The 14,927-nt window shown below is 47.4% G+C and overlaps 6 non-coding genes across 6 annotated transcripts; all 6 read left to right on the top strand.

Annotated features, from left to right (window-relative positions):
• Positions 1–1,165: 1,165 nt before the first annotated feature.
• LOC127980829 (U5 spliceosomal RNA) lies at positions 1,166–1,280 on the top strand. Its single transcript, XR_008159832.1, has one exon. It is a non-coding gene; the product is annotated as a U5 spliceosomal RNA (small nuclear RNA).
• Positions 1,281–3,726: 2,446 nt separating this feature from the next.
• Positions 3,727–3,841, top strand: LOC127980830 (U5 spliceosomal RNA). Its single transcript, XR_008159833.1, has one exon. It is a non-coding gene; the product is annotated as a U5 spliceosomal RNA (small nuclear RNA).
• Positions 3,842–5,765: 1,924 nt separating this feature from the next.
• On the top strand, positions 5,766–5,880 carry LOC127980831 (U5 spliceosomal RNA). The gene has a single exon (XR_008159834.1). It is a non-coding gene; the product is annotated as a U5 spliceosomal RNA (small nuclear RNA).
• Positions 5,881–7,810: 1,930 nt separating this feature from the next.
• On the top strand, positions 7,811–7,925 carry LOC127980832 (U5 spliceosomal RNA). Its single transcript, XR_008159835.1, has one exon. It is a non-coding gene; the product is annotated as a U5 spliceosomal RNA (small nuclear RNA).
• A 1,924-nt stretch (positions 7,926–9,849) lies between these two features.
• On the top strand, positions 9,850–9,964 carry LOC127980833 (U5 spliceosomal RNA). The gene has a single exon (XR_008159836.1). It is a non-coding gene; the product is annotated as a U5 spliceosomal RNA (small nuclear RNA).
• A 4,726-nt stretch (positions 9,965–14,690) lies between these two features.
• LOC127980835 (U5 spliceosomal RNA) lies at positions 14,691–14,805 on the top strand. The gene has a single exon (XR_008159838.1). It is a non-coding gene; the product is annotated as a U5 spliceosomal RNA (small nuclear RNA).
• Positions 14,806–14,927: the final 122 nt, after the last annotated feature.

Raw genomic sequence — 14,927 nt, forward strand, 5'->3', positions numbered from 1 at the left:
AACATTTTGGATGGATCATTCTGAAGACGAAAAGAACCAGCTCTCCCCGTCTGGGAATCGAACCCCGGTCTTCCGCGTGACAGGCGGAGATACTGTCCACTATACTAATGAGGAGCCGTGCATGCTGCCGTTTCTCCCCCAACTGACGGCACTGCACTGACATAACTAAACAATGCATGGCTTCTTCTGACGCAGACCCAGCCCTAGCACCGTAAAATTTCTGATGGACCCATCATTAGCTGAAGTCGCATAACACTTGGAACACTACCCGTAGCAGGGGTCATTGTTTGGACTCTTTTTTTTTTTTTTTTTTTTTTTAAATTGCGCTTTAAACAAAAAGTATTGCGTCAATGCAACTGAACAACATTAATTAAGAACACAGTGCGTCAAAAAGCAAAATGACAGTTAAAGGCATTTCGTTATTGAACTCTTTGATGACATCATTCAGCTAAGTTCAGTTTAAATAGTATCTGTGCAATAATTTGCAATCAAGTCAACGATATCGCTGTACATGAAGTGTCCCCAGCTCCGCCTGCCAGAAGCGACAGAGGCAAGAAACCAAAACTCGATCGGTGAAAGGATGGAGAAAAAACCCGGTGAGAAACCAGGCTCAGTCGGGGAGACAGTTCTCCCATTGTCAGACGAAACAGGTAGATCAGCTCCAGGCTGCAGGAATGTCAGACTGTGCAGAAGAATCATCTGTTTCCTGTGGTCTTGTCCAGGTGGTCTTTACAGGGGATTTGTATCTGCGGCTCATCTAGTTGTCACGGTCTCCGCTGTGTTTCTGGGCCATAGAGGTCCTTTCTAGGTGTTGATCCACCATCTTCTCTGGATACGGACTGGATCCGGGTGACTGAAGCGGATACAGACTGGATCTGGTGGCTACGGTGACCTCGGAATAAGGGATTTCTTTAAAAGACTTTTTTTTTCATATAAGATTTTATCCAACTTTTCAGATAGAGGCATGAGAAAGAGATTGCCTTGATTGGGCTTTTGGTTATTGGTGGACCGAGGGGACTTTTTTGAGTTTTACTCCTCCCTTTTGGAGTGGGGGGGGGGGGGTGCTGACGAAACACATGTGGGCAGGCATTGTCACCCTTGATGACCCTTGGCGAGCGTAGTAGTTTAACAGAGGCAGCGCACAGGCCCGAGGGTTTGGAGACACAGCTCGAGTTTCTCTTCATTGTCGCATAAATCTTTCGCCTTTTACTAAAGATTTCCGTGGAGGGGAACTTTTGCGAGTGACCTGTATTTTTGGGTGCTCTGCTCACAGCAGAGCTACATCGAAATGTCAAGAGCAGAATCAGTTTGACCGTCCGGCAGCATGCTGCGAGAGGGCTTGCCACTGGTCATCGTCTGAATAGGCACTCTCTGCGTTTGACCACTTCGTGTTTATTTAGCCGGATGGGAAGGCAGCGCTTTCTTGTACGTGACGGGATGCAAATTCTTGAAGGCTCTCTTTAGTGACGGGTCCAAACAAAGATCTCATCTGCTTCTCTAGCCCTATCGGCGACTCGTGCACTTCGAGCCTTCTTAGTGACGGCGCAAGTTGCTGACTGCTGACTGCGTTGGTGGTATAGTGGTGAGCATAGCTGCCTTCCAAGCAGTTGACCCGGATTCGATTCCCGGCCAACGCATATCCTTTGGCTCGGGCTGACGTCGAAGCAGAACTCCCTCTGTGACCTGTGCCTCCACCCAAAACTTTTGGATGGAATAATTTCGGATGGACCCATCATTAGCTGAAGTCGCATAACACTTGCAACACTACCGGTAGCAGGGGTCATTGTTTGGACTCTTTTTTTTTTTTTTTTTTTTTTAATTGCGCTTTAAACAAAAAGTATTGTGTCAATGCAACTGAACAACATTTATTAGGAACACAGTGCGTCAATAAAGCTACTGACTTCCGCCTGCGTTGGTGGTATAGTGGTGAGCATAGCTGCCTTCCAAGCAGTTGACCCGGGTTCGATTCCCGGCCAACGCATGTCCTTTGGCTCGGGCTGACGTCGAAGCAGAACTCCTTCTGTGACCTGCGACTCCAACCAAACATTTTGGATGGATCATTCGGAAGACGAAAAGAACCAGCTCTCCCCGTCGGGGAATCGAACCCCGGTCTTCCGCGTGACAGGCGGAGATACTGTCCACTATACTAACGAGGAGCCGTGCATGCTGCCGTTTCTCCCCCAACTGACGGCACTGCACTGACATAACTAAACAATGCATGGCTTCTTCTGACGCAGACCCAGCCCTAGCACCGTAAAATTTCTGATGGACCCATCATTAGCTGAAGTCGCATAACACTTGGAACACTACCCGTAGCAGGGGTCATTGTTTGGACTCTTTTTTTTTTTTTTTTTTTTTTTTTAAATTGCGCTTTAAACAGAAAGTATTGCGTCAATGCAACTGAACAACATTAATTAGGAACACAGTGCGTCAAAAAGCAAAATGACAGTTAAAGGCATTTCGTTATTGAACTCTTTGATGACATCATTCAGCTAAGTTCAGTTTAAATAGTATCTGTGCAATAATTTGCAATCAAGTCAACGATATCGCTGTACATGAAGTGTCCCCAGCTCCGCCTGCCAGAAGCGACAGAGGGAAGAAACCAAAACTCGATCGGTGAAAGGATGGAGAAAAAACCCGGTGAGAAACCAGGCTCAGTCGGGGAGACAGTTCTCCCCTTGTCAGACGAAACCAGTAGATCAGCTCCAGGCTGCAGGAATGTCAGACTGTGCAGAAGAATCATCTGTTTCCTGTGGTCTTGTCCAGGTGGTCTTTACAAGGGATTTGTATCTGCGGCTCATCTAGTTGTCACGGTCTCCGCTGTGTTTCTGGGCCATAGAGGTCCTTTCTAGGTGTTGATCCACCATCTTCTCTGGATACGGACTGGATCCGGGTGACTGAAGCGGATACAGACTGGATCTGGTGGCTACGGTGACCTCGGAATAAGGGATTTCTTTAAAAGACTTTTTTTTTCATATAAGATTTTATCCAACTTTTCAGATAGAGGCATGAGAAAGAGATTGCTAATCTGTGCAATAATTTGCAATCAAGTCAACGATATCGCTGTACATGAAGTGTCCCCAGCTCCGCCTGCCAGAAGCGACAGAGGGAAGAAACCAAAACTCGATCGGTGAAAGGATGGAGAAAAAACCCGGTGAGAAACCAGGCTCAGTCGGGGAGACAGTTCTCCCCTTGTCAGACGAAACCAGTAGATCAGCTCCAGGCTGCAGGAATGTCAGACTGTGCAGAAGAATCATCTGTTTCCTGTGGTCTTGTCCAGGTGGTCTTTACAAGGGATTTGTATCTGCGGCTCATCTAGTTGTCACGGTCTCCGCTGTGTTTCTGGGCCATAGAGGTCCTTTCTAGGTGTTGATCCACCATCTTCTCTGGATACGGACTGGATCCGGGTGACTGAAGCGGATACAGACTGGATCTGGTGGCTACGGTGACCTCGGAATAAGGGATTTCTTTAAAAGACTTTTTTTTTCATATAAGATTTTATCCAACTTTTCAGATAGAGGCATGAGAAAGAGATTGCCTTGATTGGGCTTTTGGTTATTGGTGGACCGAGGGGACTTTTTTGAGTTTTACTCCTCCCTTTTGGAATAGGGGGGGGGGGGGGGTGCTGACGAAACACATGTGGGCAGGCATTGTCACCCTTGATGACCCTTGGCGAGCGTAGTAGTTTAACAGAGGCAGCGCACAGGCCCGAGGGTTCGGAGACACAGCTCGAGTTTCTCTTCATTGTCGCATAAATCTTTCGCCTTTTACTAAAGATTTCCGTGGAGGGGAACTTTTGCGAGTGACCTGTATTTTTGGGTGCTCTGCTCACAGCAGAGCTACATCGAAATGTCAAGAGCAGAATCAGTTTGACTGTCCGGCAGCATGCTGCGAGAGGGCTTGCCACTGGTTATCGTCTGAATAGGCACTCTGTGCGTTTGACCACTTCGTGTTTATTTAGCCGGATGGGAAGGCAGCGCTTTTTTGTACGTGACGGGATGCAAATTCTTGAAGGCTCTCTTTAGTGACGGGTCCAAACAAAGATCTCATCTGCTCCTCTAGCCCTATCGGCGACTCGTGCACTTCGAGCCTTCTTAGTGACGGCGCAAGTTGCTGACTGATGACTGCGTTGGTGGTATAGTGGTGAGCATAGCTGCCTTCCAAGCAGTTGACCCGGATTCAATACCCGGCCAACGCATGTCCTTTGGCTCGGGCTGACGTCGAAGCAGAACTCCCTCTGTGACCTGTGCCTCCACCCAAAACTTTTGGATGGAATAATTTCGGATGGACCCATCATTAGCTGAAGTCGCATAACACTTGCAACACTACCCGTAGCAGGGGTCATTGTTTGGACTCTTTTTTTTTTTTTTTTTTAATTGCGCTTTAAACAAAAAGTATTGTGTCAATGCAACTGAACAACATTTATTAGGAACACAGTGCGTCAATAAAGCTACTGACTTCCGCCTGCGTTGGTGTTATAGTGGTGAGCATAGCTGCCTTCCAAGCAGTTGACCCGGGTTCGATTCCCGGCCAACGCATGTCCTTTGGCTCGGGCTGACGTCGAAGCAGAACTCCTTCTGTGACCTGCGACTCCAACCAAACATTTTGGATGGATCATTCTGAAGACGAAAAGAACCAGCTCTCCCCGTCTGGGAATCGAACCCCGGTCTTCCGCGTGACAGGCGGAGATACTGTCCACTATACTAATGAGGAGCCGTGCATGCTGCCGTTTCTCCCCCAACTGACGGCACTGCACTGACATAACTAAACAATGCATGGCTTCTTCTGACGCAGACCCAGCCCTAGCACCGTAAAATTTCTGATGGACCCATCATTAGCTGAAGTCGCATAACACTTGGAACACTACCCGTAGCAGGGGTCATTGTTTGGACTCTTTTTTTTTTTTTTTTTTTTTTTAAATTGCGCTTTAAACAAAAAGTATTGCGTCAATGCAACTGAACAACATTAATTAAGAACACAGTGCGTCAAAAAGCAAAATGACAGTTAAAGGCATTTCGTTATTGAACTCTTTGATGACATCATTCAGCTAAGTTCAGTTTAAATAGTATCTGTGCAATAATTTGCAATCAAGTCAACGATATCGCTGTACATGAAGTGTCCCCAGCTCCGCCTGCCAGAAGCGACAGAGGCAAGAAACCAAAACTCGATCGGTGAAAGGATGGAGAAAAAACCCGGTGAGAAACCAGGCTCAGTCGGGGAGACAGTTCTCCCCTTGTCAGACGAAACCAGTAGATCAGCTCCAGGCTGCAGGAATGTCAGACTGTGCAGAAGAATCATCTGTTTCCTGTGGTCTTGTCCAGGTGGTCTTTACAAGGGATTTGTATCTGCGGCTCATCTAGTTGTCACGGTCTCCGCTGTGTTTCTGGGCCATAGAGGTCCTTTCTAGGTGTTGATCCACCATCTTCTCTGGATACGGACTGGATCCGGGTGACTGAAGCGGATACAGACTGGATCTGGTGGCTACGGTGACCTCGGAATAAGGGATTTCTTTAAAAGACTTTTTTTTTCATATAAGATTTTATCCAACTTTTCAGATAGAGGCATGAGAAAGAGATTGCCTTGATTGGGCTTTTGGTTATTGGTGGACCGAGAGGACTTTTTTGAGTTTTACTCCTCCCTTTTGGAGTGGGGGGGGGGGGGGTGCTGACGAAACACATGTGGGCAGGCATTGTCACCCTTGATGACCCTTGGCGAGCGTAGTAGTTTAACAGAGGCAGCGCACAGGCCCGAGGGTTTGGAGACACAGCTCGAGTTTCTCTTCATTGTCGCATAAATCTTTCGCCTTTTACTAAAGATTTCCGTGGAGGGGAACTTTTGCGAGTGACCTGTATTTTTGGGTGCTCTGCTCACAGCAGAGCTACATCGAAATGTCAAGAGCAGAATCAGTTTGACCGTCCGGCAGCATGCTGCGAGAGGGCTTGCCACTGGTCATCGTCTGAATAGGCACTCTCTGCGTTTGACCACTTCGTGTTTATTTAGCCGGATGGGAAGGCAGCGCTTTCTTGTACGTGACGGGATGCAAATTCTTGAAGGCTCTCTTTAGTGACGGGTCCAAACAAAGATCTCATCTGCTTCTCTAGCCCTATCGGCGACTCGTGCACTTCGAGCCTTCTTAGTGACGGCGCAAGTTGCTGACTGCTGACTGCGTTGGTGGTATAGTGGTGAGCATAGCTGCCTTCCAAGCAGTTGACCCGGATTCGATTCCCGGCCAACGCATATCCTTTGGCTCGGGCTGACGTCGAAGCAGAACTCCCTCTGTGACCTGTGCCTCCACCCAAAACTTTTGGATGGAATAATTTCGGATGGACCCATCATTAGCTGAAGTCGCATAACACTTGCAACACTACCGGTAGCAGGGGTCATTGTTTGGACTCTTTTTTTTTTTTTTTTTTTTTTAATTGCGCTTTAAACAAAAAGTATTGTGTCAATGCAACTGAACAACATTTATTAGGAACACAGTGCGTCAATAAAGCTACTGACTTCCGCCTGCGTTGGTGGTATAGTGGTGAGCATAGCTGCCTTCCAAGCAGTTGACCCGGGTTCGATTCCCGGCCAACGCATGTCCTTTGGCTCGGGCTGACGTCGAAGCAGAACTCCTTCTGTGACCTGCGACTCCAACCAAACATTTTGGATGGATCATTCGGAAGACGAAAAGAACCAGCTCTCCCCGTCGGGGAATCGAACCCCGGTCTTCCGCGTGACAGGCGGAGATACTGTCCACTATACTAACGAGGAGCCGTGCATGCTGCCGTTTCTCCCCCAACTGACGGCACTGCACTGACATAACTAAACAATGCATGGCTTCTTCTGACGCAGACCCAGCCCTAGCACCGTAAAATTTCTGATGGACCCATCATTAGCTGAAGTCGCATAACACTTGGAACACTACCCGTAGCAGGGGTCATTGTTTGGACTCTTTTTTTTTTTTTTTTTTTTTTTTAAATTGCGCTTTAAACAGAAAGTATTGCGTCAATGCAACTGAACAACATTAATTAGGAACACAGTGCGTCAAAAAGCAAAATGACAGTTAAAGGCATTTCGTTATTGAACTCTTTGATGACATCATTCAGCTAAGTTCAGTTTAAATAGTATCTGTGCAATAATTTGCAATCAAGTCAACGATATCGCTGTACATGAAGTGTCCCCAGCTCCGCCTGCCAGAAGCGACAGAGGGAAGAAACCAAAACTCGATCGGTGAAAGGATGGAGAAAAAACCCGGTGAGAAACCAGGCTCAGTCGGGGAGACAGTTCTCCCCTTGTCAGACGAAACCAGTAGATCAGCTCCAGGCTGCAGGAATGTCAGACTGTGCAGAAGAATCATCTGTTTCCTGTGGTCTTGTCCAGGTGGTCTTTACAAGGGATTTGTATCTGCGGCTCATCTAGTTGTCACGGTCTCCGCTGTGTTTCTGGGCCATAGAGGTCCTTTCTAGGTGTTGATCCACCATCTTCTCTGGATACGGACTGGATCCGGGTGACTGAAGCGGATACAGACTGGATCTGGTGGCTACGGTGACCTCGGAATAAGGGATTTCTTTAAAAGACTTTTTTTTTCATATAAGATTTTATCCAACTTTTCAGATAGAGGCATGAGAAAGAGATTGCCTTGATTGGGCTTTTGGTTATTGGTGGACCGAGGGGACTTTTTTGAGTTTTACTCCTCCCTTTTGGAATAGGGGGGGGGGGGGGTGCTGACGAAACACATGTGGGCAGGCATTGTCACCCTTGATGACCCTTGGCGAGCGTAGTAGTTTAACAGAGGCAGCGCACAGGCCCGAGGGTTCGGAGACACAGCTCGAGTTTCTCTTCATTGTCGCATAAATCTTTCGCCTTTTACTAAAGATTTCCGTGGAGGGGAACTTTTGCGAGTGACCTGTATTTTTGGGTGCTCTGCTCACAGCAGAGCTACATCGAAATGTCAAGAGCAGAATCAGTTTGACTGTCCGGCAGCATGCTGCGAGAGGGCTTGCCACTGGTTATCGTCTGAATAGGCACTCTGTGCGTTTGACCACTTCGTGTTTATTTAGCCGGATGGGAAGGCAGCGCTTTTTTGTACGTGACGGGATGCAAATTCTTGAAGGCTCTCTTTAGTGACGGGTCCAAACAAAGATCTCATCTGCTCCTCTAGCCCTATCGGCGACTCGTGCACTTCGAGCCTTCTTAGTGACGGCGCAAGTTGCTGACTGATGACTGCGTTGGTGGTATAGTGGTGAGCATAGCTGCCTTCCAAGCAGTTGACCCGGATTCAATACCCGGCCAACGCATGTCCTTTGGCTCGGGCTGACGTCGAAGCAGAACTCCCTCTGTGACCTGTGCCTCCACCCAAAACTTTTGGATGGAATAATTTCGGATGGACCCATCATTAGCTGAAGTCGCATAACACTTGCAACACTACCCGTAGCAGGGGTCATTGTTTGGACTCTTTTTTTTTTTTTTTTTTAATTGCGCTTTAAACAAAAAGTATTGTGTCAATGCAACTGAACAACATTTATTAGGAACACAGTGCGTCAATAAAGCTACTGACTTCCGCCTGCGTTGGTGTTATAGTGGTGAGCATAGCTGCCTTCCAAGCAGTTGACCCGGGTTCGATTCCCGGCCAACGCATGTCCTTTGGCTCGGGCTGACGTCGAAGCAGAACTCCTTCTGTGACCTGCGACTCCAACCAAACATTTTGGATGGATCATTCTGAAGACGAAAAGAACCAGCTCTCCCCGTCTGGGAATCGAACCCCGGTCTTCCGCGTGACAGGCGGAGATACTGTCCACTATACTAATGAGGAGCCGTGCATGCTGCCGTTTCTCCCCCAACTGACGGCACTGCACTGACATAACTAAACAATGCATGGCTTCTTCTGACGCAGACCCAGCCCTAGCACCGTAAAATTTCTGATGGACCCATCATTAGCTGAAGTCGCATAACACTTGGAACACTACCCGTAGCAGGGGTCATTGTTTGGACTCTTTTTTTTTTTTTTTTTTTTTTTAAATTGCGCTTTAAACAAAAAGTATTGCGTCAATGCAACTGAACAACATTAATTAAGAACACAGTGCGTCAAAAAGCAAAATGACAGTTAAAGGCATTTCGTTATTGAACTCTTTGATGACATCATTCAGCTAAGTTCAGTTTAAATAGTATCTGTGCAATAATTTGCAATCAAGTCAACGATATCGCTGTACATGAAGTGTCCCCAGCTCCGCCTGCCAGAAGCGACAGAGGCAAGAAACCAAAACTCGATCGGTGAAAGGATGGAGAAAAAACCCGGTGAGAAACCAGGCTCAGTCGGGGAGACAGTTCTCCCATTGTCAGACGAAACAGGTAGATCAGCTCCAGGCTGCAGGAATGTCAGACTGTGCAGAAGAATCATCTGTTTCCTGTGGTCTTGTCCAGGTGGTCTTTACAGGGGATTTGTATCTGCGGCTCATCTAGTTGTCACGGTCTCCGCTGTGTTTCTGGGCCATAGAGGTCCTTTCTAGGTGTTGATCCACCATCTTCTCTGGATACGGACTGGATCCGGGTGACTGAAGCGGATACAGACTGGATCTGGTGGCTACGGTGACCTCGGAATAAGGGATTTCTTTAAAAGACTTTTTTTTTCATATAAGATTTTATCCAACTTTTCAGATAGAGGCATGAGAAAGAGATTGCCTTGATTGGGCTTTTGGTTATTGGTGGACCGAGGGGACTTTTTTGAGTTTTACTCCTCCCTTTTGGAATGGGGGGGGGGGGGGTGCTGACGAAACACATGTGGGCAGGCATTGTCACCCTTGATGACCCTTGGCGAGCGTAGTAGTTTAACAGAGGCAGCGCACAGGCCCGAGGGTTTGGAGACACAGCTCGAGTTTCTCTTCATTGTCGCATAAATCTTTCGCCTTTTACTAAAGATTTCCGTGGAGGGGAACTTTTGCGAGTGACCTGTATTTTTGGGTGCTCTGCTCACAGCAGAGCTACATCGAAATGTCAAGAGCAGAATCAGTTTGACCGTCCGGCAGCATGCTGCGAGAGGGCTTGCCACTGGTCATCGTCTGAATAGGCACTCTCTGCGTTTGACCACTTCGTGTTTATTTAGCCGGATGGGAAGGCAGCGCTTTTTTGTACGTGACGGGATGCAAATTCTTGAAGGCTCTCTTTAGTGACGGGTCCAAACAAAGATCTCATCTGCTCCTCTAGCCCTATCGGCGACTCGTGCACTTCGAGCCTTCTTAGTGACGGCGCAAGTTGCTGACTGCTGACTGCGTTGGTGGTATAGTGGTGAGCATAGCTGCCTTCCAAGCAGTTGACCCGGATTCGATTCCCGGCCAACGCATATCCTTTGGCTCGGGCTGACGTCGAAGCAGAACTCCCTCTGTGACCTGTGCCTCCACCCAAAACTTTTGGATGGAATAATTTCGGATGGACCCATCATTAGCTGAAGTCGCATAACACTTGCAACACTACCGGTAGCAGGGGTCATTGTTTGGACTCTTTTTTTTTTTTTTTTTTTTTTTAATTGCGCTTTAAACAAAAAGTATTGTGTCAATGCAACTGAACAACATTTATTAGGAACACAGTGCGTCAATAAAGCTACTGACTTCCGCCTGCGTTGGTGGTATAGTGGTGAGCATAGCTGCCTTCCAAGCAGTTGACCCGGGTTCGATTCCCGGCCAACGCATGTCCTTTGGCTCGGGCTGACGTCGAAGCAGAACTCCTTCTGTGACCTGCGACTCCAACCAAACATTTTGGATGGATCATTCGGAAGACGAAAAGAACCAGCTCTCCCCGTCGGGGAATCGAACCCCGGTCTTCCGCGTGACAGGCGGAGATACTGTCCACTATACTAACGAGGAGCCGTGCATGCTGCCGTTTCTCCCCCAACTGACGGCACTGCACTGACATAACTAAACAATGCATGGCTTCTTCTGACGCAGACCCAGCCCTAGCACCGTAAAATTTCTGATGGACCCATCATTAGCTGAAGTCGCATAACACTTGGAACACTACCCGTAGCAGGGGTCATTGTTTGGACTCTTTTTTTTTTTTTTTTTTTTTTAAATTGCGCTTTAAACAAAAAGTATTGCGTCAATGCAACTGAACAACATTAATTAGGAACACAGTGCGTCAAAAAGCAAAATGACAGTTAAAGGCATTTCGTTATTGAACTCTTTGATGACATCATTCAGCTAAGTTCAGTTTAAATAGTATCTGTGCAATAATTTGCAATCAAGTCAACGATATTGCTGTACATGAAGTGTCCCCAGCTCCGCCTGCCAGAAGCGACAGAGGCAAGAAACCAAAACTCGATCGGTGAAAGGATGGAGAAAAAACCGGGTGAGAAACCAGGCTCAGTCGGGGAGACAGTTCTCCCCTTGTCAGACGAAACCAGTAGATCAGCTCCAGGCTGCAGGAATGTCAGACTGTGCAGAAGAATCATCTGTTTCCTGTGGTCTTGTCCAGGTGGTCTTTACAAGGGATTTGTATCTGCGGCTCATCTAGTTGTCACGGTCTCCGCTGTGTTTCTGGGCCATAGAGGTCCTTTCTAGGTGTTGATCCACCATCTTCTCTGGATACGGACTGGATCCGGGTGACTGAAGCGGATACAGACTGGATCTGGTGGCTACGGTGACCTCGGAATAAGGGATTTCTTTAAAAGACTTTTTTTTTCATATAAGATTTTATCCAACTTTTCAGATAGAGGCATGAGAAAGAGATTGCCTTGATTGGGCTTTTGGTTATTATAGGCACTCTCTGCGTTTGACCACTTCGTGTTTATTTAGCCGGATGGGAAGGCAGCGCTTTCTTGTACGTGACGGGATGCAAATTCTTGAAGGCTCTCTTTAGTGACGGGTCCAAACAAAGATCTCATCTGCTCCTCTAGCCCTATCGGCGACTCGTGCACTTCGAGCCTTCTTAGTGACGGCGCAAGTTGCTGACTGCTGACTGCGTTGGTGGTATAGTGGTGAGCATAGCTGCCTTCCAAGCAGTTGGAGAGAGCAGTGCGCATGTCCTTTGGCTCGGGCTGACGTCGAAGCAGAACTCCCTCTGTGACCTGTGCCTCCACCCAAAATTTTGGATGGAATAATTTCGGATGGACCCATCATTAGCTGAAGTCGCATAACACTTGCAACACTACCCGTAGCAGGGGTCATTGTTTGGACTCTTTTTTTTTTTTTTTTTTTTTAATTGCGCTTTAAACAAAAAGTATTGTGTCAATGCAACTGAACAACATTTATTAGGAACACAGTGCGTCAATAAAGCTACTGACTTCCGCCTGCGTTGGTGGTATAGTGGTGAGCATAGCTGCCTTCCAAGCAGTTGACCCGGGTTCGATTCCCGGCCAACGCATGTCCTTTGGCTCGGGCTGACGTCGAAGCAGAACTCCTTCTGTGACCTGCGACTCCAACCAAACATTTTGGATGGATCATTCGGAAGACGAAAAGAACCAGCTCTCCCCGTCGGGGAATCGAACCCCGGTCTTCCGCGTGACAGGCGGAGATACTGTCCACTATACTAACGAGGAGCCGTGCATGCTGCTGTTTCTCCCCCAACTGACGGCACTGCACTGACATAACTAAACAATGCATGGCTTCTTCTGACGCAGACCCAGCCCTAGCACCGTAAAATTTCTGATGGACCCATCATTAGCTGAAGTCGCATAACACTTGGAACACTACCCGTAGCAGGGGTCATTGTTTGGACTCTTTTTTTTTTTTTTTTTTTTTTTAAATTGCGCTTTAAACAAAAAGTATTGCGTCAATGCAACTGAACAACATTAATTAGGAACACAGTGCGTCAAAAAGCAAAATGACAGTTAAAGGCATTTCGTTATTGAACTCTTTGATGACATCATTCAGCTAAGTTCAGTTTAAATAGTATCTGTGCAATAATTTGCAATCAAGTCAACGATATCGCTGTACATGAAGTGTCCCCAGCTCCGCCTGCCAGAAGCGACAGAGGCAAGAAACCAAAACTCGATCGGTGAAAGGATGGAGAAAAAACCCGGTGAGAAACCAGGCTCAGTCGGGGAGACAGTTCTCCCCTTGTCAGACGAAACCAGTAGATCAGCTCCAGGCTGCAGGAATGTCAGACTGTGCAGAAGAATCATCTGTTTCCTGTGGTCTTGTCCAGGTGGTCTTTACAAGGGATTTGTATCTGCGGCTCATCTAGTTGTCACGGTCTCCGCTGTGTTTCTGGGCCATAGAGGTCCTTTCTAGGTGTTGATCCACCATCTTCTCTGGATACGGACTGGATCCGGGTGACTGAAGCGGATACAGACTGGATCTGGTGGCTACGGTGACCTCGGAATAAGGGATTTCTTTAAAAGACTTTTTTTTTTCATATAAGATTTTATCCAACTTTTCAGATAGAGGCATGAGAAAGAGATTGCCTTGATTGGGCTTTTGGTTATTATAGGCACTCTCTGCGTTTGACCACTTCGTGTTTATTTAGCCGGATGGGAAGGCAGCGCTTTCTTGTACGTGACGGGATGCAAATTCTTGAAGGCTCTCTTTAGTGACGGGTCCAAACAAAGATCTCATCTGCTCCTCTAGCCCTATCGGCGACTCGTGCACTTCGAGCCTTCTTAGTGACGGCGCAAGTTGCTGACTGCTGACTGCGTTGGTGGTATAGTGGTGAGCATAGCTGCCTTCCAAGCAGTTGGAGAGAGCAGTGCGCATGTCCTTTGGCTCGGGCTGACGTCGAAGCAGAACTCCCTCTGTGACCTGTGCCTCCACCCAAAATTTTGGATGGAATAATTTCGGATGGACCCATCATTAGCTGAAGTCGCATAACACTTGCAACACTACCCGTAGCAGGGGTCATTGTTTGGACTCTTTTTTTTTTTTTTTTTTTTTAATTGCGCTTTAAACAAAAAGTATTGTGTCAATGCAACTGAACAACATTAATTAGGAACACAGTGCGTCAAAAAGCAAAATGACAGTTAAAGGCATTTCGTTATTGAACTCTTTGATGACATCATTCAGCTAAGTTCAGTTTAAATAGTATCTGTGCAATAATTTGCAATCAAGTCAACGATATCGCTGTACTTGAAGTGTCCCCAGCTCCGCCTGCCAGAAGCGACAGAGGCAAGAAACCAAAACTCGATCGGTGAAAGGATGGAGAAAAAACCCGGTGAGAAACCAGGCTCAGTCGGGGAGACAGTTCTCCCCTTGTCAGACGAAACCAGTAGATCAGCTCCAGGCTGCAGGAATGTCAGACTGTGCAGAAGAATCATCTGTTTCCTGTGGTCTTGTCCAGGTGGTCTTTACAAGGGATTTGTATCTGCGGCTCATCTAGTTGTCACGGTCTCCGCTGTGTTTCTGGGCCATAGAGGTCCTTTCTAGGTGTTGATCCACCATCTTCTCTGGATACGGACTGGATCCGGGTGACTGAAGCGGATACAGACTGGATCTGGTGGCTACGGTGACCTCGGAATAAGGGATTTCTTTAAAAGACTTTTTTTTTCATATAAGATTTTATCCAACTTTTCAGATAGAGGCATGAGAAAGAGATTGCCTTGATTGGGCTTTTGGTTATTGGTGGACCGAGAGGACTTTTTTGAGTTTTACTCCTCCCTTTTGGAGTGGGGGGGGGGGGGTGCTGACGAAACACATGTGGGCAGGCATTGTCACCCTTGATGACCCTTGGCGAGCGTAGTAGTTTAACAGAGGCAGCGCACAGGCCCGAGGGTTTGGAGACACAGCTCGAGTTTCTCTTCATTGTCGCATAAATCTTTCGCCTTTTACTAAAGATTTCCGTGGAGGGGAACTTTTGCGAGTGACCTGTATTTTTGGGTGCTCTGCTCACAGCAGAGCTACATCGAAATGTCAAGAGCAGAATCAGTTTGACCGTCCGGCAGCATGCTGCGAGAGGGCTTGCCACTGGTCATCGTCTGAATAGGCACTCTCTGCGTTTGACCACTTCGTGTTTATTTAGCC

This window comes from Carassius gibelio, chromosome B19, assembly GCF_023724105.1.
Source record: "Carassius gibelio isolate Cgi1373 ecotype wild population from Czech Republic chromosome B19, carGib1.2-hapl.c, whole genome shotgun sequence".
Lineage (NCBI taxonomy): Eukaryota > Metazoa > Chordata > Actinopteri > Cypriniformes > Cyprinidae > Carassius > Carassius gibelio.